The sequence below is a fragment of the Engraulis encrasicolus genome, chromosome 11, assembly GCF_034702125.1.
Source record: "Engraulis encrasicolus isolate BLACKSEA-1 chromosome 11, IST_EnEncr_1.0, whole genome shotgun sequence".
NCBI classification, from domain to species: domain Eukaryota; kingdom Metazoa; phylum Chordata; class Actinopteri; order Clupeiformes; family Engraulidae; genus Engraulis; species Engraulis encrasicolus.
In genome coordinates, this window is record NC_085867.1 from 17,794,022 (window position 1) to 17,819,303 (window position 25,282).

At 43.6% G+C, this 25,282-nt stretch overlaps 1 protein-coding gene across 3 annotated transcripts in view; it reads left to right on the top strand.

Moving 5' to 3' along the window:
• Window positions 1-2,537: 2,537 nt before the first annotated feature.
• The window catches only part of pam (peptidylglycine alpha-amidating monooxygenase), a 134,216-nt gene continuing 111,471 nt past the window's right edge, over window positions 2,538-25,282 (top strand). For all 3 annotated transcript variants that reach the window (XM_063210084.1, XM_063210085.1, XM_063210086.1), the window contains exon 1: window positions 2,538-2,783. The gene's annotated coding sequence lies outside the window, so the exon portion shown is untranslated. The remainder of the gene's footprint in view (window positions 2,784-25,282) is intronic.

Consider the following 25,282-nt stretch of genomic DNA (forward strand, 5'->3'; position numbering starts at 1 on the left):
AAACGTGTGTATGTGTGTGTGTATGTGTGTGTGTGTGTGTGTGTGTGTGTGTGTGTGTGTGTGAGAGAGAGAGAGAGAGAGAGAGAGAGTGTGTGTGTGTGTGTGCATGATTGTGATGCACATGCATTTATGTGATTACAAATGCATTCTGTTTAGGTATTCTGCATTCGCATGTGCATGCAAACGTGTGTGTGTGTGTGTGTGTGTGTGTGTGTGTGTGTGTGTGTGTGTGTGTGTGTGTGTGTGTGTGCGTGCGTGTAAGCATTTGCGTGTGTGTACTCCTGGCACAGTATCAACCCTCCTCCCCCCAACACACAGGATTTCCCAATAGCTACGGGGTATTATTAATCCGAGATTTGGAATACCCAATCCAATCAAAGGCAATTAAGATTTGATTGCCTTGTTTCCATTGTTTTGAATGGCTAATTTCCCAATTCCTCTTCTGATTTAGGCGCTGTCAGTATCCATTTGGCATTTGGACCTGAGCGAAGCAGTTTGGGCCTGTAAGCACCGGTGAAGACCCCCTGGGCATTGCTGTCTGTCACACACCTTCACACACACACACACACACACACACACACACACACACACACACACACACACACACACACACACACACACACACACACACACACACACACACACACACCACCTCACCCACATACCCACCTCAACACACCGGTGCGCACACCTCAACACATAGATGCACGCACGCACGCACGCACGCACGCACCCACACACACACCACCACTACCATCAACCCCCCTAGGCTAGCACTGCCTTTCTAGCAGATTCATGGTCTCTCCTTTCCCTCTGACTGCTGCGTGCGTATGGGAATACATCACTGTGCTATGACAGGCTATCGACCAGCTCAACTACGCCTGTCTAGCTCCCCATATGCTGCACTACTCTATGCCACACTATATGCTGACTGATTAAGTCCTCAACTTCAACATCAGCGATTACTAACCGCACAGTAAAAACAAGGTAATTATAGAATAACGACCCTTTTTGGTCAGGGTCTGCAAAAGTAAAAGTACTTGTTTTATGGTGACCACAAATTTGTTGAATCTGGCAGTAAATCTGACTGAATTAAGTGTTATAACTCTGTGATTATTTGTGTGGTTTGAGATTAGACGGGGTCACAGGAAAGCAGTACACACACACACACACACACACACACACACACACACACACACACACACACACACACAGACAGACAGACAGACAGACAGACAGACAGACAGACAGACAGACACACACAGACACACACACACACACACACACACACACACACACACACACACACACACACACACACACACACACACACACACACACACACACACACACAGATCAGAGCATTCAGAAGATCAGTGCAGTGCAACAACTCACCAATTTTTATCTGATGTTATATGCTTTATTTAACAAACTAGTTGAATCAGTACAACAAAAAAAGAGCTATGGTAGGCCTACATAGATTTTACACAAACTACATATTAATGTTGGTTTCAAACTGTGACTTTTTGTACTGTGAACTGTGTACTTTTTGAACTGTGACTTTTTGAATGGTGCCCTTACTTGACATGGTTGTGTCTACCAAAACAAACATTACATCAGGCATAATCTCTGATTCCCCCCCACCACACACACACACACACACACAAACACACACACACACACACACACACACACACACACACACACACACACACACACACACACACACACACACACACACACACACACATTCAAGCAGTGACCATATGGCATGCAATATTCCCAATTGACAATAGCCTATTGATTCTTTGCATTAGAAGACAAAATGCTATTGGCACAACAGGTGTGTCCCTTTACACCAAAAACCTTTTGATTGCTTTGTCTCATTTGAGCACAATGCAAACAAGGGCAGGAGTTTGCACATATGTTTGATGACGTGATTTGCTTGACCAAAAAGTCATGGTTAGGCTATTCATTTGAACTGTTCTCCTATAAACAAGTAATAACACAATTATTCACGTAGGCTACAGTGTTTTTTGTCATATAGTGGAAGTAGCCTATGGCCGAAAGTATGATACCAGAAATACATGTGAAAAATACAAAGTTTACATGTATACAAATTGACATTGTTTCTGACAAATAGTTGGTGGCCATCTGTTAACAATAGCCTATCATAGGCCTACACAAATTATTTTTCATACAGTGGAAGAAGTGTTTATAAAAACAAGAAATAAAATAAAATAAGCAAAAGAAATAAAAAGGCATGCCAGACATGTTGAAAAAAATGACATTGCGATGATTTCACATGACATCAAAGCTGTGAAAGTCGATGATCATGGTGCATATCCCATATCTCTGCTACATCTGATCTCTAGCCTACTTCTCTGGAAAGCTTATGTGCCCTCAACGCATCACTGTAATTAGGCTAATTTAGCCTACTCACCAGCGTATGTTCTATGACTACCCAATGGCAACACGTGAGCTTCAAAAAGAACCGGGGGGTTGACGCAATGCAACATGAACAAATATTTCCCCGCCCAACATTAGGATCCGTCTTATCCCGCATTGCTACATTTGGGAATAAAGCAACACGAATACGTGCCTGGGATCACATCCTCTTTCTGTATCAACAGTGACGTGACCACAATTGCATTGAATTACCTCTTATCGATTCGTCCTGAATGACAAGTCAACATAGGCTATTCCCGAAGTCCAAACAAGTGAAATGAACAGTGAGAGTGCCCGACTGAAAACGTCAAGTGACTGGAGTGAAAACAATTCAAGTAAGCAAATCTCGCCTTCTCTCATCGGAACAAATCTGGTGTATTTAGTAGGCTATTATAACGTCTAACTTTGCAGTCAGTCCGTAGGGCGAACGAAGTTATTCTTAACTGCCCTTTATTTGACTTTCTGTATGTTGCGGAGGCTCGTGAGATTTAACTGAAGTTGGTGAAGAAACTTACGTCACGCAGCAATGTCGTGTGTCTAGCTAGCTAATTCAGAAGATCTCCCGCTGGTCTAAGCTTCGACAACATGGATTGGCCAACAACAAAGGCTGGAATTCTTGGGCGAGAAAGCGTTTACCATGTCCCATTATGCACAGTGCAAAGGCAGAGACTGTGAGGATAGAAACCGATAGAAACATGGTTCTATTTAGCAACTGCACTAACAAGCTAGGACAGCAATGTTGCTGTCCGAGACGTTCGCAGGTCCGGGCAACTTTGTGTCAAGTTAGCTCACGTGAAGAGGCTACATTGTTGCAGTCTGAGCATGTAACAGAAGCCCAAATCCTGAGGTAAATAGACTACCGGTTACAAAACAAGAAAGATTTCTGGAAGTCTTCCCTAACTGATACTTGGAGCCTGAGAGATAGTCTACAGGGATTGGACAATGAAACTGAAAGACATGGTTTATATAGGGCTGTATATTGACCCTGTGGAGAGATGGACAGTTTTGGTGGAAACGGGAGAGTTGAGGTGCATATTTAATTATCCTGTGATTTGGCCAGTTGTGGTTTTATGTGTGTGTGTTTTTACACAGGCTGGTGAGCACCCAAACATCCCTTTCAGACAGCTTCCTCTTGCGTCCACAGTTAATCCTGTTGGATGGGGTTAGTCCTTCTTGGTGGTGATACACTAATATTATATGGATACTGTGGCCCTTGGTACATCACAGAGACGTGCTGTCTTGGTCCCAGATGCACCAACAATTTGTCCTCTTTTGAACTCTGATGTGTCACCCATAGACCTAATGTTATGTAGTGCGTTGCAATATTTTGAGCAAAACCCTGGCTTACCCTGCAAATTGAACCATCAGGTGCAATGTGTAATTAATGAAGATGATAGTCATAAAACATCCCACATTGAATGAAAGGTGTTTCAGTTTCATTGTCCAACTCCTGTAGAGCTCTATCTGTCCTCATGGCTTGTTTGATTTTCTAACCTACTCCAAACGTTTGACGAAGATTAACGTGTGGTCATACTGACATCAGTGGACATGTGAAATAATCAGTGAAGACCACCAGCGTTTTCTTACAGCTAAATTGACTGTCAAATGAACTAATTAAAACAGTTAGGCCTACTATAAGCTATGTGCACTTATGGGTAAGTGGTTAGGGCGTCAGACTTGTAGCACAAAGGTTGCCAGTTCGACTCCCGGCCTGCCAGGTTGTTTGGGTGGAGTAAGTAACCAGTGCTCTCCCCATCCTCCTCCATGTCTGAGGTACCCTTTAGCATGGTACTGTCCCACCGCACTGCTCCCGCTTTGGGGGCTGACCCTTGCACGGGTGAGGCATAAATGCATTTTTGTTGTGTGCTGTTTGCACTTCTGTGCTGTGGAGTGCTGTGCCTCAATGACAATGGGAGTTGAAGTTTCCCAGGTGGGCTTTCACTTCACTTTCGCCTTACACCTGCAAATATAGCCTCAGAAAGTGAAATCTTGCCTGCCTAGATGCTGCCAAAGGGCAACAGGTTGCTACACATGCAGATATAGGCAAAGTCACAATTTAAGACAAAATAATTATTAAATGGGAATGATGATCACAATCTAAACCAGTCAGAAATGTTAAAGAAAAAGTGAAGTGCAATTTATTTGAAACAATGAAATAAGACTTTCACAACTTGATAGACTTCTGTCACTGTGATATCTTGTGTGATCAACCGGAAGCAAACATGATTTGCCGTAAAATGTTTTTACTGGCAGTTTACAAAAGCCAGACGTTTTCATCAAAGGACTTTGGTACCCTTTTTGGTTCGTGCGTACACTGTACAGGAATGCAGTGTGTGTGTGTGTGTGTGTGTGTGTGTGTGTGTGTGTGTGTGTGTGTGTGTGTGTGTGTGGCATGCATAGAAGTCATACATAGAAGTTCAGCTGTGTGTGTGTGTGTGTGTGTGTGTGTGTGTGTGTGTGTGTGTGTGTGTGTGTGTGTGTGTGTGTGTGTGTGTGTGAGAGGCCTGCACTGCATGCTCCAGTCCTCTGCATGTCATGATAGTCCCTCTGCCCTATCACAGCCTCCACCATCATCGCCTGTGTGTCAGCACCTCAAAGCCGCCTTCCTTTTCTCAATTTGCATTTCACAAGACATATCTCATAAATATTGTAATCCCTTTCCCACACACACACACACACACACACACACACACACACATAGACAGATGACTAAAGCACCAGATATCTTCAGAGAGCCACGCTGCCTTATGACTCACTTTGAAAAAAAAGACTCCCCAGTTAAGAATCAATTTATTCTCTTAGTTCACGGCACCATATGTTTGCCCATGTTTTAGAGAATTATGCAACAACACACACACGCGTGCACACACACACACACACACACACACACACACACACACACACACACACACACACACACACACACACACACACACACACACACACCCCACATCTGTTTCGAGCTATTAGCCATCTTAGAGATGCCGCTGTTGCAAAGCAGACTTGGTAACAATCTCTATCTTCTTTCGTCTCTATCTTTAGATTATCTCAATAGAACGTGTCAAGGTACCAGTGAGGTGTGAGGCGGGCGTTTCGGCGTTGCATAGAGACAGCGTTTGTGTGTTGATGGAGCGCGGATGAGGAGGAAGTGGAGGTGGAGGTGCTGCCTCGGTTGCCATAGCTGCCTGAACTGAAGTCACACAGGCTCAGACGCCGGCGATGGCGTCATTGCCCATGCTGAGTTGGTCCTAGGCAACCGCCCTTGCTTCTTTCTTCTTTCTTCTTGTTTTCTCAATATGTCAGTCTGTCCTTCTCTTGGCTCTTTCTTCTCCTTGTTCTTTCCATCTCTCTCAGCCTCTCGTTCGATGATTCTTACCATTTCTGTTTCTCTTATTCTCCTTTCTTCTGGGTTCTTGCTTCTTGTGTGTCAGTCGAAGACGTTTGTCTTGCTCTCATTTGCCCTCTCTTGCCTGCCTGTCTGTCTCTCTGTCTGTAGCTATGCCTTCTGTCTGTCTTTCCATCTGTCTGTCTGTTTGTCTCTCTGCCTTTCTGTCTGCTTGTCTGCTTCTATGTCTTTCTCCCTGTCTGATGGTCTGTCTCTCGTCAGTCTGGCTGTTTCTCTCTTTCTCCCCATATTTTCTCTCTGTCCCTCGTTCACTCCTAGATGCTCTCTGTCTCATGCTTCATCTCCTCCTGTCCCATATGCCTTCTGTTTTGCTTCCAAGTCCATCAAGTTGAGCTGGCAAGGAGCTCATGTCTACTGAAGTGCCAATGTCATACATGCTTTTCTTCAGCCTGTGGTCTTGTGGTCCAGATCAGTCTATGAGCCCTGAGCCAGTCACCCTCGTTTGATTGTCCAACCAGGGGAATGTGACTTTCTCTCTGTGTTTTAAGGTTTTTTGTTGTTTTATTTCTGAAGTGCCATACAAACATCCCTTCTGCCTGTGGTTTTGTGATCCAAATCAGTGTACAACTCCTGTGCCCTGTTTTTGATTGTCCAACTGGTGAAAGTGGTTTTCTCTCTCCGTCTCTTTAGGTTGTTTTTGGTAACACTTTATTTTAACTGGGTTTTATTTTGAATGTACTTTCTACTTACTCAGTAGGTACAGTGTAATAACAGGTGTAATAACATGCAGATATGACTGAAGTAGGCCTAAATGTTATTACATCATAGATATTGACACTAATGACCATAATGTTTAGTCATGAGTTTTTCAAGGGAGGTAAATGGCTCAACTGAGGCCCAAGGCACCCTTGGTATGCATGAAAATACATATTGTGAGTGAGATGTAATTTTTCTTCTTGGAGCAGGCGTCACTCTTAATTATTACAGTCTCTGAGGGTTCTGGCCCAAATTTCAAATTCAATGTTTCAAGAAGGAGGCCGCACCTTGCATAGTAGTGTTTTTTATTGCACAGACGCGTTTCGGCGTGTGCCTTCTTCAGTGTGCCTTGAGATGAGTGAGATGTAATACCAAGTACTATTGTATTGACATGTTATTTCACCAGTTATTCCAATGGGTAAATATATTCTAATATCTAATATCTATATTCTAAAGCCCTGTTAAAATGAAGTGTCAGCCATTTCTTTTTCTGATATAAAGTATGAATGATGCTTGTGGATACTGTAACTGTCTGGTTTGGTTGCTGCAATGCTGGCAGTCTCAGGCTTCAACGTCTGAGCCTGAAATTGCAGTGGAGTGGAGGTGGAGGCTCCCTGCCTATGCAGGCTCTCTGCACTGAGCTAGATTGATGTCCACAGTTAGTGTGAGAGAGAGAGAGAGAGAGAGAGAGAGAGAGAGAGAGAGAGAGAGAGAGAGAGAGAGAGAGAGAGAGATGAGAGAGAGAGATGTGGGAAGAAGATGAGTGGGTGGGCGAGTTAGAGCATGGATCAATAGCAATAGCTGTTATGAATCTGGGACATGCCTTTTCCTGTGTGTTTTTCCATCACCTGTGAAATGTCAAGTTAACCGACTGCAAAGGTCAATAATATGCGGCTCCGCAACATGCGGACGTCATGCAGATAGCCGGTGTAGAAATGTAGCTGCCTATTAACGTCAGCGTTACACATTCTTGGGCAAAATGTAATTGTATTCCCTCTCAAGAAAGTGGGTTGCTCCCGTCCACTGGGAATGAAAATATAAAATAGAGGCTGCTGACGCCGCCGTTTTCTTTCTCTTTTTCTTTTTTCGCTTCTTTTTGCCTGTAAGCGAGTCAAGACGGGCCACAGCTGACATCCGTAGAGCTAAAAAAGAGAAGTCCCAGAATGTGTGAAGAATTGGGGAGAGTTAACAGTGCCCTGCTATTCGTAGTGCTCATGCTGCCAAAGAGCCCGAGGGGGATGGGGGGGGTCAGCATTTTCTAACAGTGCTTCCCAAACTTTTTCAGCTGGGAAAATGGCTAAATTCCATTTTCTTTTTTCCTTATTAATAATATCAATAATTTTATGTGTTTGGGGGGGGGTGTCATCAAAACCTGATTTACATCATCTGACTGCGCTCAGCAACTACACGCAGAGGCGTTCCTTTAAATACCAGATGGCGGGAGTCAAGTAAGGGGGTTCATAGATGTACATGAATTTGTGATTTATGCCTTCCCTTCCCTCCGCAACCCCCCCTGCAGTACCCCTGCGCCCCCTTGAGGGATCCTGGGTCCCCACCCCCAGTTTGGGATCCACTGTTCTAACTAGAGATGCACCGGATCCAAGATCCGGTTCCGGATCCGGCAGGATAATAGGGTTTTTCACAGGATCCGGATCCGGTTCCAAGATCCAGGTCTCTAGTTCTAACACTTATTAAGGCGTGGGCGGAGAGAGAGAGAGAGAGAGAGAGAGAGTGGGATGGGAATGTGTGGGGGATGGAGGTGGAGGTTGCGGGGGTGGGTGTTGGTGTTGTTATTGTGGTGCTATTTATAACTATATGGAGCCTATTTGTTTGCAGAGATAACAGCTGGGGAAAACAGCAGTGTGTGTGTGTCTGTTGGTGTCTGTGTGTGTGTGTGTGTGTGTGTGTGTGTGTGTGTGTGTGTGTGTGTGTGTGTGTGTGTGTGTGTGTGTGTGTGTGTGTGTGTGTGTGTGTGTGTTTTGAGCTGTGTGTTTGTATGTGTGTGCGTGTGCGCTGCAGAGAGGTAAAGGTGGAGGGGATGTGACGTGGGCAGAACTTGCCTGCAGGGGAATAGCATCTGGTCCAAGGGCTCCTGTCAGTAGCCTTGTGGAGCAGTACGTTCCTTTTAAGTGAATGCTTGACACTTTGAGAGAAGTTTTTAGCCCAGTTGAAGACTGAAGACTATGTAAATGTTGTTGAGGGTTGTGGAGCGTGTTTGCCAGGAGGAATACTTACTTTTTTATTATTATAAGGCTGCTTTTATACACCTTCTGTTCTGAACAGAGGAATTCACACGCACATTATAATTGTTGCTTGTTCAACATGTTTTCAAATGCCTGTGGCACCATAGACTCCAATGATTATCATTATAATAATTATCAGTCTGTTCGTGTGCCTGTGTGTCTTTCAGTCTGCCTACCTGTCTGTGTGTTGTATAATAGTTTTACTCCGAACAGCTTTAGTATAAACCATAAATACTTAAATTCTCTGCTTCGTGGAGAAGGGATGTGAGATAATAGCTCCAGAAACGCTTAACATGCGATGCATATTCAGTTCAAAGTCATTCAGTGTGTGACACATCCCCAACTTCAGGTAGGCTACACAAATAAAAAAAGAAAAGGAAAAAGAACCCTCACTTACACCTCCTGTGAAATGTTAGCCCTAAATGTTTCCGTAGACATTCTCATCCTCTCCCTGGTGGAACTCCTGGGAGTGCGGAGAGGTCAGCTCCAGTTTCTGTGGAAACAAAGATTTGCACCTGGAGGTCTGGGCCTTCTCTTTTGAAAGAAGTACAAGTAGGCTACTGAGCAGTAGTCGGTGTAAAAGAATATCATATTAGGATGAGTCCCTCTCTTCAGAAACGAAGTTACCGTAATTAGATTGATTTCTTTGGCCTACCTTTTTCGGAGAAGAATTCTGCTCACTAATGAATTGGGGCTAGTTTCCTTGAGTCCACAGCTCTTAAAAGTGAAAACCTGTCAAGCTAAGGTTGATGGGATTTAGCAGGTTCAATTTTGTTATTCTGTAAAGTAATTGACTGAATGGCATCAAGAATAGAAATTCTTTTTCTTCTTTTCTAATTAATTACCGGTATTTGTAATAAGAAAACAAATATTCAGGAACTGAGTTATTGTGTATATCATTTGGGATGTGATTTGTTTTCTGCTGACTGAGCCTTAAGTTAAAATTGCACAAATTAGCCCCTCTCTCTCTCTCTCTCTCTCTCTCCACAACATCTAGGATGTTAATTGCTGTAAAACAAGATTTTTTTGCCCCCAAGAGCCAGCTTGTGGTAGCTTTGTAGATAGTTGTTGCAACTTGCATTTAACTCAAACGCCTGTCCCCAAACTCCATGCCTCCAAGGGCTTAAAAACCAAGCCAACAACAGCTACTATTATTAGGCTGTTGCTGTTGCTGTTGGAGTTAAAGGCGTGAAGCCTGGGGGACAATACTTCATTCATCCCTCAGCAAGTGCAGCAGGGTATTCCAAGAAGCTGTTTAAGTAGTAAACCAAACTGAGTTAACCTGGAAGTAGTAGTAAATCACCTAATAGAAGAGCCAGGAATCCTTATATCCTCAACTAAATGACACCAGTAGGCTATGTGTTAGCAGCAGGTTTACCACTATATGGAAGGTTGAGATGGCTGGAATTGTTGTCTTGGAATACCCCCCAGGGACTCCACAGCTCTGCCCCCTCTTGTTCCCTCTGACTGCGAAAGTAAATAATAGCCGAAATAGTCTTCCTGTTTGTGTGTGTTTGTGCAATTGGAGCTGGTCCGCTTCTATCAAGGCAGTGCTGCTATTGAGTACGGTATTCAGTCCTTTGCCAGGGGCTGTTTACCCTCCCTCGTATCAAGAGGTCTCTCCCGATTCAGAAACTGGTTTGTCTAGGGAGCTGGCCTGGCTGAGAGAATGAAATAGCCTACATCCATTTAGTAAATAAACAAGAATGAAATGGACTATGCGATTTCTTGTTTGTCAATTGTGTTCACCTCATGAATGACACATGATAGTGAGATGATGAGTGATGAGTGCTGCATATCAGAATACTAAGTTTACAAGTGAAATCTGGACATCTCGCTACACTGGCACACAGAAACAATAGCACTTTTGCCAGTAATTCATCTGTTTTGAGTTTGTTTCGTTTGTTACCCATGACCCTCATCAATTTGTCCAGTGTGCATGACTGGTGATTTCTATAATGTCCGGATATCTTGAAAAGTTTGAAGTTGAGCCACTCTCATTCCAAGGTGTTGCATTGTAAGCAAATGGAAATGCCAAGGTCATTCGCAAGCCAATTTTCCTCGTTTCCTTCTCCTGCATCCTCTTAGTGGGATTTCGTGGAATTTCGCCTAATTTTTGCCATTTTTGGGAAAATGTGTCCTCCATAATGTACCACATATTCTTTATTGACATTTGTTTTTAAGAGGAAAAATAACAGTTATTTAGGTTTTTAACCAATGTTACGAAAAAACAAGGCGTCACGTCTCCCACCCATTTGCAATAACGTGTTAGAGTTGTATGAAGTAGAAGTAGAAATAACTTACTCTTACAGATGTATTTACAACACTCGTTTTATGATATTACATGGTTTCAGCTCTGTAATATCACATGATTAGTGTTATAATTACATCTGTAAGAGTACTCTTAATTCTACTTTATACAACTCTGTCTGGTAGGTGTTTGTTGTCAAGGGTGCTGCCTTAACAGTTAAGTGGTGGGGGAAACCCTGCATACCTTAGACTCTCAGGAAATTGGCTTTTGGCACTGTGTGGTGATGGTACACATAGTGTCCGTAATGAAGTTTTGGTGCTGGAATGCAAACACAGGTCCCAATGCAACAAGCAAGGCTGACTTTTCCCATCAGAAACCACACAGGCTCTCTTTTTGCTGTCAAATTCCAGCCATCCCTTTCCCACCAGGCTACTTTCATGCAAATGGATAAGAGTAAATGGGTGGTTGACATTTGAGGGCGTAACACCAATTTTTTTTTTTTTTTCAATTCCTGAAAAAAAATGATGGAGAAAAAATTGAATACATATTAAGAGGTTAATAGTCACCTTAAGCTTCCACAGCACTCCCCAATAACTAAGGTACTAACTGGTTAGGAGCCAGTCTTTAAGACCCTTGTAGTTGGCCTTGCAGCTGCCCGTTCACAAACATTGACATACATGTCACCCCACAGGACGCAATTTGTATTACGAAATTGAACTTGTAGTTAATATCACTGTCTTCAGTTTTTTCACATTCACATATCTTAATATAAAGTTAATATGTATGCAATCATGCCAAATGCTTCATTCATTATTCAAAATGTTGTTGGTTAATTTATATATATATATATATATATATATATATATATATACAGTGCCCTCCATAATTATTGGCACCCCTGGTTGAGATGTGTTAAAAGCCTTAAAATAAATTCAGTGTTTATTGCAGAAGAATACTGTCACACTGAAAATTGTAGGAAAATGTAGCCTTCAACTCAAATGAATTGTAGGAAAATAAAAAAAAATCCCTGACTAAAAAATAATTATTTTTCATTAAATCACCTGTTCCACAATTATTGGCACCCTTAACAATTCCCAGGAAATAAATATAATTGAAGCATTTCTGTCATTTCTACAGTAGTTTACAAAGTTTACCAGAGTATGTAGGAACATTTAATTAGTAATTCATCACTTCCTGTTTCCCTGGGGTATAACTATGACGTGACACCGAGGCCATTTCTCTTATCCACTCTTAAACATGGGAAAGACAAAGGAACACAGCATACAAGTGAGGCAGATGTGCGTCGACCTTCACAGGTCAGGCAGAGGCTACAAGAAGATTGCCACTCAACTGCAGCTGCCCATATCTACTGTGAGAGGAATAATTAAGAAGTTCAAAACAACTGGAACAGTGGTAAACAAGCCTGGACGAGGACCCAAGTTTATTTTGCCACCACGCACAGTGAGGAGGATGGTAAGAGAAATCAAAATATCTCCAAAGCTCACTGTTACAGAATTACAACAAATGGTAGCATCCTGGGGTCACAAAGTCTCCAAATCAACCATCAGGCGCTGTCTACACGCCAACAAGCTGTTTGGGTGGCATGCACGGAGAAAACCTTTCCTCACCCACAATCATAAACGCAAACGTCTGGAGTTCGCCCAGCGGTATTGGGGCTTCAACTGGGACCGTGTGCTTTGGTCAGATGAGACCAAGATTGAGCTTTTTGGCAACAAACACTCTAAGTGGGTCTGGCGTGCCACGAAAGATGCGCATGCTGAAAAGCACCTCATACCCACTGTGAAGTATGGGGGTGGGTCAGTGATGCTGTGGGGCTGTTTCGCTTCCAAAGGCCCTGGGAAGCTTGTTAGGGTGCATGGCATCATGAATGCTTTGAAATACCAGGACATTTTAAATCAAAATCTGTTGCCCTCTGCCAAAAAGCTGAAGATGGGTCGTCACTGGGTCTTTCAGCAAGACAATGACCCTAAACATATGGCCAAATCTACACAGAAATGGTTAACCAGACACAAAATCAAGCTCCTCCCATGGCCATCTCAGTCCCCAGACCTCAACCCCATTGAGAACCTGTGGGGTGAGCTGAAGAGGAGAGTACAGAGGAGAGGACCCAGGTCTCTGGATGATTTAGAGAGATTCTGCAAAGAGGAATGGCTGAAGATCCCTCTTTCTGTCTTTTCCCATCTTGTGAAACATTATAGGAGAAGATTAGGTGCTGTTTTGTTGGCAAAAGGGGGTTGTACAAAATATTAACAACAGGGGTGCTAATAATTGTGACACACATTATTTGATGTCAAATAATTATTTCTTTATGTGTGTGTGTTTTTCCCCACTGAATAAATGCACTTGTATTGAAGGTTGGATTTTTCTCTTTTTTTCCATTAAGGTCCCATATTATTTAGAGAAAAATAATAATAATTGGAAGCTAAAAAACACATCTCAACCAGGGGTGCCAATAATAATGGAGGGCACTGTATTATATTCCAGGTTTCATTAATGTTACAGTCACACCGCAGGATATTTGACATATAAACCTTTACATAAATCTTAACAAAATTGTTTCTTCTCATCTAAGACCAATATGAAACATAAAGTACCAAATCTTCTTTCATTGACATTTGTTTTTTAAAGGAAAAATAACAGTTTTGTAGGTTTTTAACCAATGTTACGAAAAAACAAGGCGTCACGTCAACCACCCAAATATTGATGTGGTCATGTCTTTTTAACATTATGACTGCACGCCTGTCCCTGTTGTGCCTGAAGACAGGGAACCTACATTTTCAAAGTGATTTATTTAAAGTGCTGCTTTAAAAAATAATAATTTTGTTTGCAGCCTGTGCTTTCCCAGTTTTCTGCAGTTTTGTGTTTTCAAGTTCAGTAGAAACAGGTCAGGGAAATGTATCAAATGTATCATTCATTACAATTTGACCATTAACATTAATTCCTTCATTAATTTACAGTTGTATTAAAACTTGAGAAAGAATACAGTGGGGGAACGTCCAAGATTAAAATAATGGCTGACGTAAAAGAAGATACTGCCTGGGCTACTCCTACACTTGAGAAAATGTTTTATGTTTCTGTATAATGAAGCTGTTGCAGTGGGTGCACCACCCCTCCCACTCGCACAATATGGCCCATGACAATATCAGAGCTTTTTATCATCTGACTCACAGTCAGAATAGCAGACTGAAGAGAATTAGGTTTTTAATGCTATTTTAACATAAGTCATATCAGTTTTAATTCACTATTATACCATAACAATCCCCCTTTTCACATTTACACCCACCTTTTTCAAAGACTACATTACTGCTTGGAAGTCTTCATCTTCGTCTTATTGCAGCAAGTGTCATGAATTATTGTAGAATAAATGACATCGAAATGTGGAAGGCTTGATGAATATTTCAACATGCACAGAAGATGGAAAAGAAACGAGTTTAACTTAATTAGACCTTTCCACCCCTCGATGGCTTACTTGCCTCAATCGTTTTGCAGAGCAGTAATTTGGAAGAGTGCACTACAAATAATTTCCTTGGAGAATGACAGGGGTGAAAAATAGGAAAGTAAGCCGTCAAATCAACCAGAATTTATTTGAGGAGGACTTTGAATAGGGGGAGGATTTAGGGGTGTCATTCACCATGTACTTCACATCTGTGGCTGTGTCTGAAGTATACGTTCTTTATTGTCACTATAAAAATACAGTAGGAAGGAGACACAAAAGTAAGTCCTTGAATCGACCACAATTCATCTCAGGAGGATTTTTAATCAGAGTTGCTTTCAGTGGTGTTATTAACACGTACTTCACTTCTGTTGCTAGCTTGTTGTAAGTAAATTAACAAAATTGAAAGAAAAATGTCTGCTCACTTCAATCCTTTTTATTCTTTTACTTGACAATCTTTCTCTCAAAGACTTTCCTCAAGGCACATACCACAGATTTTGTTTATGTGTAGCACCTTTTTGGTCACAAGTATGGTGTGTAATCCATGTAAATGCTCAAAAGAAAAAGAAAGATCATAACAAAAATATATATTTTCTGCCAGTTTTTGGTGTCCTAGGTGTCCTTTGCTGTCCCTCTGTTGCTAGCGGGGCCAAAGCGAGTGGCGTATTTTCATGCTGGGCACAAGATTGGGCCTGTTGACTTGTGGCTTTGCTGGAGATGAAAAGAGCCCTGTTTTCTACAAGGGGCATATGGAGATCTCTTGGCACTGTGTGTGTGTGTGTGTGTGTGTGTGTGTGTGTGTGTGTGTGTGTGTGTGTGTGTGTGTGTGTGTGTGTGTGTGTGTGTGTGTGTGTGTGTGTGTGTGTGGTGAATGCGCAGCCCCCGCCTACATAGCTTGGCATCCATGTCTGTCTGCCCTTGGGTATCCTCTCTCTCTCTCTCTCTCTCTCTCTCTCTCTCTCTCTCTCTCTCTCTCTCTCTCTCTCTCTCTCTCTCTCGCTCTCTCTCTCTCGCTCTCTCTCTCTCTCTCTCTCTCTCACTCTCTCACTATCTCACTCTCTCCCTGCCCCCTCTCTAAACGCCCTCCTCCCTCCCCTTCTCTCTCTGTCCCCCTCTGTCCTCCTCACCCCTCTCCTTCCTTCTCTCTCTCTCAATCCCCCTCTCTGTCCCTCTCTGTATCATTCCATCTCTTCTCTTTACCTCATGCTACCTCTGCTCTCCTCTCTCTATCTCAGTGTTCCTGTTGCTTTCTATATTTATTTGGCCTCACCCTCTTTATCTTTCTGACCCCCCTCGCTCTCTCTCTCTCTCTCTCTCTCTCTCTCTCTCTCTCTCTCTCTCTCTCTCTCTCTCTCTCTCTCCGTCTGTGTCGCTGTAACCCTTCGCACCCTGCCTCTTTTCACTCTCTCTGTTTTCTTCTTTTCCTCCCCATGTATCCTCCTCTTTCCCGCCATGGCATGCCACCAGCCTCTTGGTGCCCTCATGCTCTCGGTCTTTTAGTTAGCCCTCATGCTTTAGATCTCTCTCTCTCTCCCTCTCTCTCTCTCTCTCTCTCTCTCTCTCTCTCTCTCTCTCTCTCTCTCTCTCTCTCTCTCTCTCTCTCTCTCTCTCTCTCTCTCTACCCCCTTAACACGTCACTTCTCATTTTTTTCATTTCTCTCCATCTTCACCCTGCACCCTGCTGTGCCCTGCTGCGCCACTGCTGCGCCACTGCCCCCCTCCACCTCCCTGTCCCCATCCCATCACCCTAGCTCTGTTTCATGTCATGCCACTATGCCCCACTGCCCCAATGTGTTAGATCTCTCTCTCTCTCTCTCTCTCTCTCTCTCTCTCTCTCTCTCTCTCTCTCTCTCTCTCTCTCTCTCTCTCTCTCTCTCTCTCTCTCTCTCTCTCTCTCTCTCTTCATTTCTCTCCACCCCTCTATACCCCCATGCTCTCAGCTTGCCATTCCCTCATGCCCCCTCTCTGGCTTGAGTGGCCGGGCAGCAGGCCGTGTGCTGTGTAGTGCTGTACTCTGCTGGATTTTTTTTGTGTGCCTTTTTTTTCCCGTTTTATTTATTTCATGCATGTACTGAAGTGTAGCTGGAATTGTCAGATCTCTGACTCATCCTGTGTGTAGATGCAGGCAAATAGTTTTTTGTTACAAATACACGTAACTTACATCATGCATGGTCTATGAATTGTGGTATTAATTAACCAACTTTTGCTTATTATATTTAATGATGTAAGTATGGATGTGTAATGAAGCTGCTGAATAGGAATATATTTTGTTGCACTGGCCTCACCTAAAATAAAAGATTCACATTTTCGTGTGGACCGTTAGTGTGTACTAATATGTCGCTCTTCATCTAAACTAGGGCTGTCCTAAACGATTATTTTTCTCCCGATTAATCTATCAACTATTTTTTTCGAATAGTCGATTAGTCAAACGATTATTTTTTCAAGTACTCTAGCACTTTAATCTTCAAGGAAATTGGGAAAAAAGAAAGAAACCGTTAAAATTAGGTCCCTGAGCTCACAATGAGCTTTAAATCATGATAGTAGCTTATTTACTCCGTGATACAACGTCCAATTCATACGTGCTGGGCAATTTTAGGTTTTAATAAAGTAATAAAGCATTAGTAAAGCATTTAGTCACGATTAGTCGATTAATCGTCCCAGCCCTAATCTAAACTTCATATAATGTGCTTTGAAATGCATTTTTCCCCTTTAATGTACTTTGACATCTGTTTTTTTTTCTTTCAAGTTGTGCTATTTTATGAGTGACATGAAAAGATTTGGCAGGTCTTGTTGGCAGCGAGAGCCACATGAATTCATACATAACATACAGGGCCACTGACAGCTTTGACCGGGCCCGGGACAAAGACATCTGAAAGCCCCCCCCCACCCCTAATACATACAATGTAATGAGGACTCAATTCTTGGCTTCTCCCTCCCTGGGCCCGGGATCACTGACCCCTTTGTCCCTCCTGTCGGCTGCCTTGCATACGTACATTCTTGCATGGGTTACTTGCTCTGCTCAGCTCAGCTCACCTCATCTTGGCTCGTCCATGTCTCGTTGGCGCGCCGGGTGGCAGGCTGTCAGCCTTTTCCATGGGACCACCCGACTGAGGGGTGCTCACTGCGCAGCTTTAGTGATTGACTAAAATGTATGCAGGGTGCGGCCTTATTTACATAGATCAGGGCGCTCTCTTATCCATCGCCTGTCATGGAGGAGGGTGATGGACGTGTGTGCGTGCGTGCGTGTATTTATTTGTGTGTGTGTGTGTGTGTGTGTGTGTGTGTGTGTGTGTGTGTGTGTGTGTGTGTGTGTGATGTTTGTGTATAAGTGTGTGTGTGATGCTTGTGTATAAGTGTGTGTGTGATGCTTGTGTATAAGTGTGTGTGTGATGCTTGTGTATAAGTGTGTGTGTGTGTGTGTGTGTGTGTGTGTGTGTGTGTGTGTGTGTGTGTGTGTGTGTGTGTGTGTGTGTGTGTGTGTGTGTGTGTGTGTGTGTGTGTGTGTGTGGATAGGGTGGGAAGCGGTCCATAAAGGTTTGTAAATGAGGGCTCGTGTCTGAAGGGTTCAGTGAAGCACGGGATGAGAACTTCCTTCTTCTTCTCTGGCTCTCTGCTCTGACAGCTGGTTGACGCCTCACGATGACTGTTATTTAGTGTGTGTGTAGTGTATGTGTGTGTGTATGTGTGTGAGTGTGAGAGAGAGAGAGAGAGAGAGAGAGAGAGAGAGAGAGAGAGAGAGAGAGAGAGAGAGAGAGAGAGAGAGAGAGAGAGAGAGAGAGAGAGAGAGAGAGAGAGAGAGAGAGAGTGTGTGTGTATTTGTGCATGGGTGTGTATGAGTCTGTATATAGTGTATCCAGATAAGAATACTGATGCTCTGTCATAGACTGATAGGCTGGTTTGAAGGAATAGAACTTGCAGAGAGAGACCTTTTCAAATTCACTGTACACCACTACTGCGTTGTTGTTTGACCTTTTCACCAGCTACACTGTCTATCTTCTTCCCATTCTGTCGCCATTTTGTTCGAGAAAGGTAAACAATGACATAATATGGCATGCAGTGGCAGAAAATTGAGTTTACATGGTTTCTAGAAATGCCTGGCCTTTTATATCATTTAGCCAAGGTCTCTACCATACCGAAATAGACAAATGGCCATCTAGCCTGCACAGAAAACGATAAGTGTCCCTTGGAATGTGTTTGGGGGGCACTTTCATTATGGTGATCATAGGTAGTCAAAAGCATGGGTAATGGTGGTGGTGGTGTGTGTGTGCGTGTGGGGGGTGGGGGGTTTTGGGTCGGTGGCTGTAAGCCTTCTTTCTGAACCTCTGCCAGGTCCTCCGCTTGCAGATTGCCTTCTCCTGTGGGCCAGTTTGTTTGTGAGTCAGGGATCAAAGCTGGCCTCCAAGCTTGGAGCTGAGTGGAGTTTTTCTGCATTCAAACGACTGCAGCAGTACGGCACGGTGTGTTTCCACACCAACCAAGCGTGAGGGTTTCTTGTGGAAAGGTGTTTTAGAAAAGGCAGTGTATCAGCAGCACAATTTGCACTTGAAGCGAGGCGCGATGCACATTTGGAGACTTAGGCGTTTGCTAGTTTGGTTTTTCGACAGGAATCTTCCCCGACATTGATTGCATAACAAATTGCTTTCCAGATGCTTTCCAGAGTTGCCTCAGTTGCTGACTATTGCAGATTGGGGGTGGAATGCAGAAGAGAGAGCTCATTACAGGAAAAAAAAATCACAATTGCTCATCCTAACTTACAGCACAATAAGTTAGAGACTGATCTTCGCATTCTCTGAATGAGCCAATTGAGGGCAAAACTGGGGTTTCATCCAACTTGTTATTGCACTGTTTGTTTATCAAAATAAATAATGCATTCCTGAAGTGGGTATTTATCTTTTCCATCTAATGGCCATGATTTGACATCAAGGCCTACAACTACTTCAAAGGAGAATGCTTGTTGGTAATTAATTACATCAATAAGAAGAAATTGCTATCCAAATAGGCACCATGACATTTTGTATTGTGAGACATTAAGGGTAAAAGTTCAGTTGGGCACAATTGTAGGGATTTGGCTTAACAAAAAATGAGTCTGTGTTTGTTTTATTTAGAGCATGAACAGGACAATTAATGAAGGAAAGTGAAATGCACATTTTAAATGTTTTCCAATTCATTAGAATGACTTGATAAGTGGAAGGGAGACCTGGTTTGTGTCACCCTCCCAGCGGTGTACTGTTATGACCAGAGTTAAACATTTCAAGGGCGAGTCAGCGACGCTGCAAGGAAACCTTCTTCTCTTCCTCTGTCTCTGTCTTTCTTTCTTTGTCCATCTCTCTCTTTGTCTCGTCCTCTCATCCATTTTAGGCCTATATCTCTCTCTTCTTTTCATTCTCTCTCTCGCTCTCCTCCTCTTTCTCTCTGTCCTTATCTTCCCCTCCATCGTCCGCTCACTCTCTCTCTCTCTCTCTCTCTCTCTCTCTCTCTCTCTCTTCCCCCTATGTGTTTGCTCTGCTGTCCTTACCTTACTCATGTTGTAAAACTCGACCGACACAGTGTATAGTCTTTCTTGAATGACGCAAGTTCCAGTCATAAAGTAACACCCCCCCCCCCACACACACACACACACACAGCACAGACCACAGAGATGTACCGTGCGTTGGTGCAGTTGTTTGTTCCACCATTTATTAGTAGATGGAGAAGTACGTGAAGTGCTGTGGACCACTTTGAACTGGGGCCACTGCTAGACATTATAGTTCCATTATCTTGAGCGACTGTGGGTTTCAACGAGTCTGGTCTTCTCGTTGCATTATTTATTTGTGTTTGTGTATTGTGTTCTGATCTTTATGTGTGCTGTGCTGTAGTATGTTGCCATTTGAAGTGTATGAATACATTTCCTCCTTTTGCGTGCGTTGGTTAATAGCCTGGAGGTTGGGCACAGAGAGCGGACCAAGGACTCTAAAGTGGCAACGCTTTACAGTCGTAATTTAAAGGCCATCGACTGTGCAGTTGCTTTGGGGGGAATGGGCAATGATTGTGTGTGTGTGTGCATGTGCGCACGTGTGTAGGTGTGTGTGTGTGTGTGTGTGTGTGTGTGTGTGTGTGTGTGTGTGTGTGTGTGTGGCCGTGTTTGTGTGTGGCTGTGTCACCCTGAAATCACCTGCAGCAGTACCACTGCTCACCTGAAATCAATAGTCTTGCTGATGAGTACCGTAAAGCATGCGTGCTCGCGCGCACACACACACACACACACACACACACACACACACACACACACACACACACACACACACACACACACACACACACACACACACACACACACACACTCACACTCACACTCACACACAGATAATTACAACTCTGTTAGGTGGGTGGACACCCTGCAAGCACTCCAAGGTATTGGGGACAGTATAGTGGAGTGGAAGCTTTTCCAAATGTTGTCCTTTCTGATGCAGTGTGTGTGTGTGTGTGTGTGCAGGTGTGCATGTGTGCGTGCGTGCGTGTGTTTGCGTTGGTATGTGTGTGCATTTGAGTTTGTATTTGCGTCTGTGGGAGGAAAGGTCACTTTTGTTGAATATCACTTTGTGTTTTTTGGCCGTTCTAGTCTTGACATTTTAAGTGGTTTTGGACAAGTATTTTCAGCCGACTGTTTTTTGTTGTTGTAGTGCCTTGTCATCTTGACTGTCTGCTAAGATTTTCTCTTGTGTCTCTTGGAACACGTGCACACACACACACACACACACACACACACACACACACACACACACACACACACACACACACACACACACACACACACACACACACACACGGTCTCCTGTTGAACCAACATCCTCTATCCTGTGGGAAGCGCTTCATGCCACTCACTAGGCTTCTTTCTTTCTTTCTCTCTTCTTCCTTCCTTCTTCTCTCTCTCTCTCTCTCTCTCTCTCTCTCTCTCTCTCTCTCTCTCACTGGTCCTGCTTACAGGGTTAAGGTGAAAAGGGAAGTGTGCCTCTTCAATTTCTTAGTGGCCTCAGCCAAGTTGGCCATATGGCGAACCCGAAAAAATAGAAATCTTGGGGAGGGGACAACAGACCCCGTGGACGTTTTAAAGGAGATGGTGGGGTGTAGGGTCAAGGTGGAGTTCGCATATTACAAATTGGTGAATGATGTGGATTCTTTTTTGGGAATTTGGGCATTGGGAGGACTGTTGTGTGAGGTGGATGAGGAGGAGAGGTTGGTGTTGAGGCTGTAAGGAGGGACCTGGTTTGGTTTGGTGTTTGGTTTTGTTTTTTCTTTGCTTTGCTTAAAAAATGATGATGTTTTGAAGGCTTTGTAAAAATCTGAATCTTTTGGTCCAATAAAGGACTTTTTAAACCTCTCTCTCTCTCTCTCTCTCTCGCTCTCTCTCTCTCTCCTTCTGCTGATCTCCCTGTCTGGTCAAGCATTTCACCACTTTTTTCACCCTGCCGGTCTGTCTTTTTTTCTCTTTTCATTTTTCTCCTCCCTGTTTGTTTCCTTTTTCGTCTCTCCCCCCCCCCCCCCCCCCCCCCCTATACTTTCTTCTTTTTTTCTTCCTGTCATCGTCTTCTCATTGATCCACCTCTTGTTTTTCCTCACTTCTCTCAGCCTTTGTTTTGGCTGTTGCTCACCTGATATTAAATGGGCACCATGATATTAATGGGCACTGAGCATTTCAGAAAATGTCAGTTTGGCTCTAAGTTCGAAATGATTGGGAACCCCTTTTCTAGAGCCCCAGGTTCTACCCTGTGCGTGTCCGGGACCTACAATAGTACTTTTCCCTTCTATTCCTGTTCAGTCATTTCCCCTTTTTCCCTGAGGACAATTTTGACTGCTGTGTACATTAATGAGCAAACAGCCATGGCGTTGTGTGGTGTGGTGTGGCACATTGGCAGTGTGGTGGATTGATGTGGTACTAGTCTCTGGGTGCCGACTGGTCTCTGCTGTGTGAACTACTGACCAGAGAGCCGTGACGCATGGTAATGTGGTGCCGTGTTGTGGTGTGGTACATTGGCAGTGTGGTGCCGTGTTGTGGTGTGGTACATTGGCAATGTGGTGTTGTGGTAATGTGGCGTGGTACATTCATTGGCAATGTGGTGTTGTGGTGTGGCGTGGTATATTGGCAATGTGGTGCCGTGTTGTGGTGTGGTACATTGGCAGTGTGGTGCCGTGTTGTGGTGTGGTGTGGTACATTGGCAGTGTGGTGCCGTGTTGTGGTGTGGTACATTGGCAATGTGGTGTTGTGGTAATGTGGCGTGGTACATTCATTGGCAATGTGGTGTTGTGGTGTGTGGCGTGGTATATTGGCAATGTGGTGTGGTGTGGTACATTGGCAGTGTGGTGCCGTGTTGTGGTGTGATGTGGTACATTGGCAGTGTGGTGCCGTGTTGTGGTGTGGTACATTGGCAATGTGGTGTGGTAATGTGGCGTGGTACATTCATTGGCAGTGTGGTGTTGTGGTGTGGCGTGGTACATTGGCAGTGTGGTAGTTTGGTGTGCTAGCGGTGTGGTAGTTTGGTGTGCTAGCGGTGTCTGGGTGGTATATTGGCAGTGTGCTAGTTTGGTGTGTTTATTGGCAGTGTGGTAGTTTGGTGTGTTAGCGGTGTCTGGGTGCCGGCTGGCTGGCCTCTGCTGTAGACTAATAACCAGAGCCATGGCATGGGGTGCTAGGGCTGCTCGATATTGGAAAAAATCAATATCACGATATTTTCTGCAAATATTGATATCACGATATTTTAAGCGATATATACGAAATTCCCAACCCCCGCCACTATTATCGTAGTGGAGTAGCACGCATAATGGCTTTCTAGTTTCTAGTGCTTTCTAGTAGCATAATGTCTAGTAAGTCTGTGTGAATGTAGACTTGAGGAGAGCGCGAGACTCGAGAGGCGTCTATTTTTCTCGACATAGAGCTAGTTCTGATGTACCACCCCTGGGTCATTTCACGTGAAATCAGACACTTTGAGACCCGACCGACCCGGATTTCGATCATACTTGGTGTGCCTTTTCAGTAGCAAGGTAGCACCCCAGAACTGCATTGGTTTGAATCTGACACTAATATTAAGGGAGAAACAGACTAGGAAAGGTTCACATGTGAGGGTAGGACACTATACATTCAGCCTTGAATATATCAGTCAGTGTTAGTCACAAAAAGATGCCTGTGGTGTTGTTTGAAAGCTCTTTTCTGGCTCTACATATTACACAATCACCTTGGAATACAACTACTCTCAGAATATGAATTATGATAAATTGAAAAATTAAAAATTGAATATCTGAAAAACTCATATTTTAAAATAGCCAGTTCCTTGTCCAAACGTAGCCGGCAATGTCATGAGCAGCACCTTAAATGCTGGTGTTCGGTTTGTTATTCATTTCAGAGAGAAGTTGACTCACAAATATGGCATCATACAGACCACTTACTAATAATATGGTAATACCATAGTAGCATCACATGACAAAACAAAAACAAAACAAAAATGGTCAGTGTCCATGGTCCCAGGTTTCAGAAACTAAGGCAGATGTCCATTTATACACACCAAATGATGATATGTGAATGTTTGAACATTCCTTCGCTGTGTACCTGTGCCATCTTCCCTTTACCGTACTTTAAAGAGATAATCAATGGCTACACTCTCATTTTGTACTCTACCAGTGCATTTGAAGCAGCAGCTGTGTCTTTTGTAGATAATGTATAAGTACGTCCCGTTGCAGTTACAGGTTCCACTACCAGAAGCACATCCTGATGATCCATGACAGTCTATCTGGTCTGAAGGGAAAAGTGAAGGATGGAGATGGCCCATGAGGATGCAGGAAGTTCAGTTTCACCTCTCCAGTGCTCGGCATACATTCCTCAGCACATGCTAGCCACCAGTTGCCATCATATACAGCTACAACATACCCTTTGATGCTTGAAAATGTAACACATTCCTTTACTGAGCTCACTCTTTCAACTCTGCCTTCTCTGAATGCTCAAAATGGCCTAACTTCCACTGTGTCCATTGACAATGGGCAGAAGCTGTGTAGTTTTTGAGTACCTGGAATAGTTCTTGCAGATTCAAACCTTTTCAACAAGTTCTCAGCTTCATGATGGTACATATCTGTTGTGGCAAACTGGCAATGGATGTTCTTGACATTATCCTTGACAAATTCAAACAGTTGGTATGGCGTTACAATTTAATTGTCAATAGGACGTTGCAGACTTCCTGCACAATATAAGAACCTTAAAATTACAACAAATTTGTGCCACCACGAGGCAGATTTTCACATACCTGCAGAGTGGCACTTTTTTGCCACATCACATGGCAAAGGTCCATGTGATGGCGTTGGAGGGACAGTTAAATGGCTTGCTGCACGAGCAAGTCTGCAACGTCCTATTGACAATTAAATTATAACGCCATACCAACTGTTTGAATTTGTCAAGGATAATGTCAAGAACATCCATTGCCAGTTTGCCACAACAGAGATGTACCATCATGAAGCTGAGAACCTGTTGAAAAGGTTTGAATCTGCAAGAACTATTCCAGGTACTCAAAAACTACACAGCTTCTGCCCATTGTCAATGGACACAGTGGAAGTTAGGCCATTTTGAGCATTCAGAGAAGGCAGAGTTGAAAGAGTGAGCTCAGTAAAGGAATGTGTTACATTTTCAAGCATCAAAGGGTATGTTGTAGCTGTATATGATGGCAACTGGTGGCTAGCATGTGCTGAGGAATGTATGCCGAGCACTGGAGAGGTGAAACTGAACTTCCTGCATCCTCATGGGCCATCTCCATCCTTCACTTTTCCCT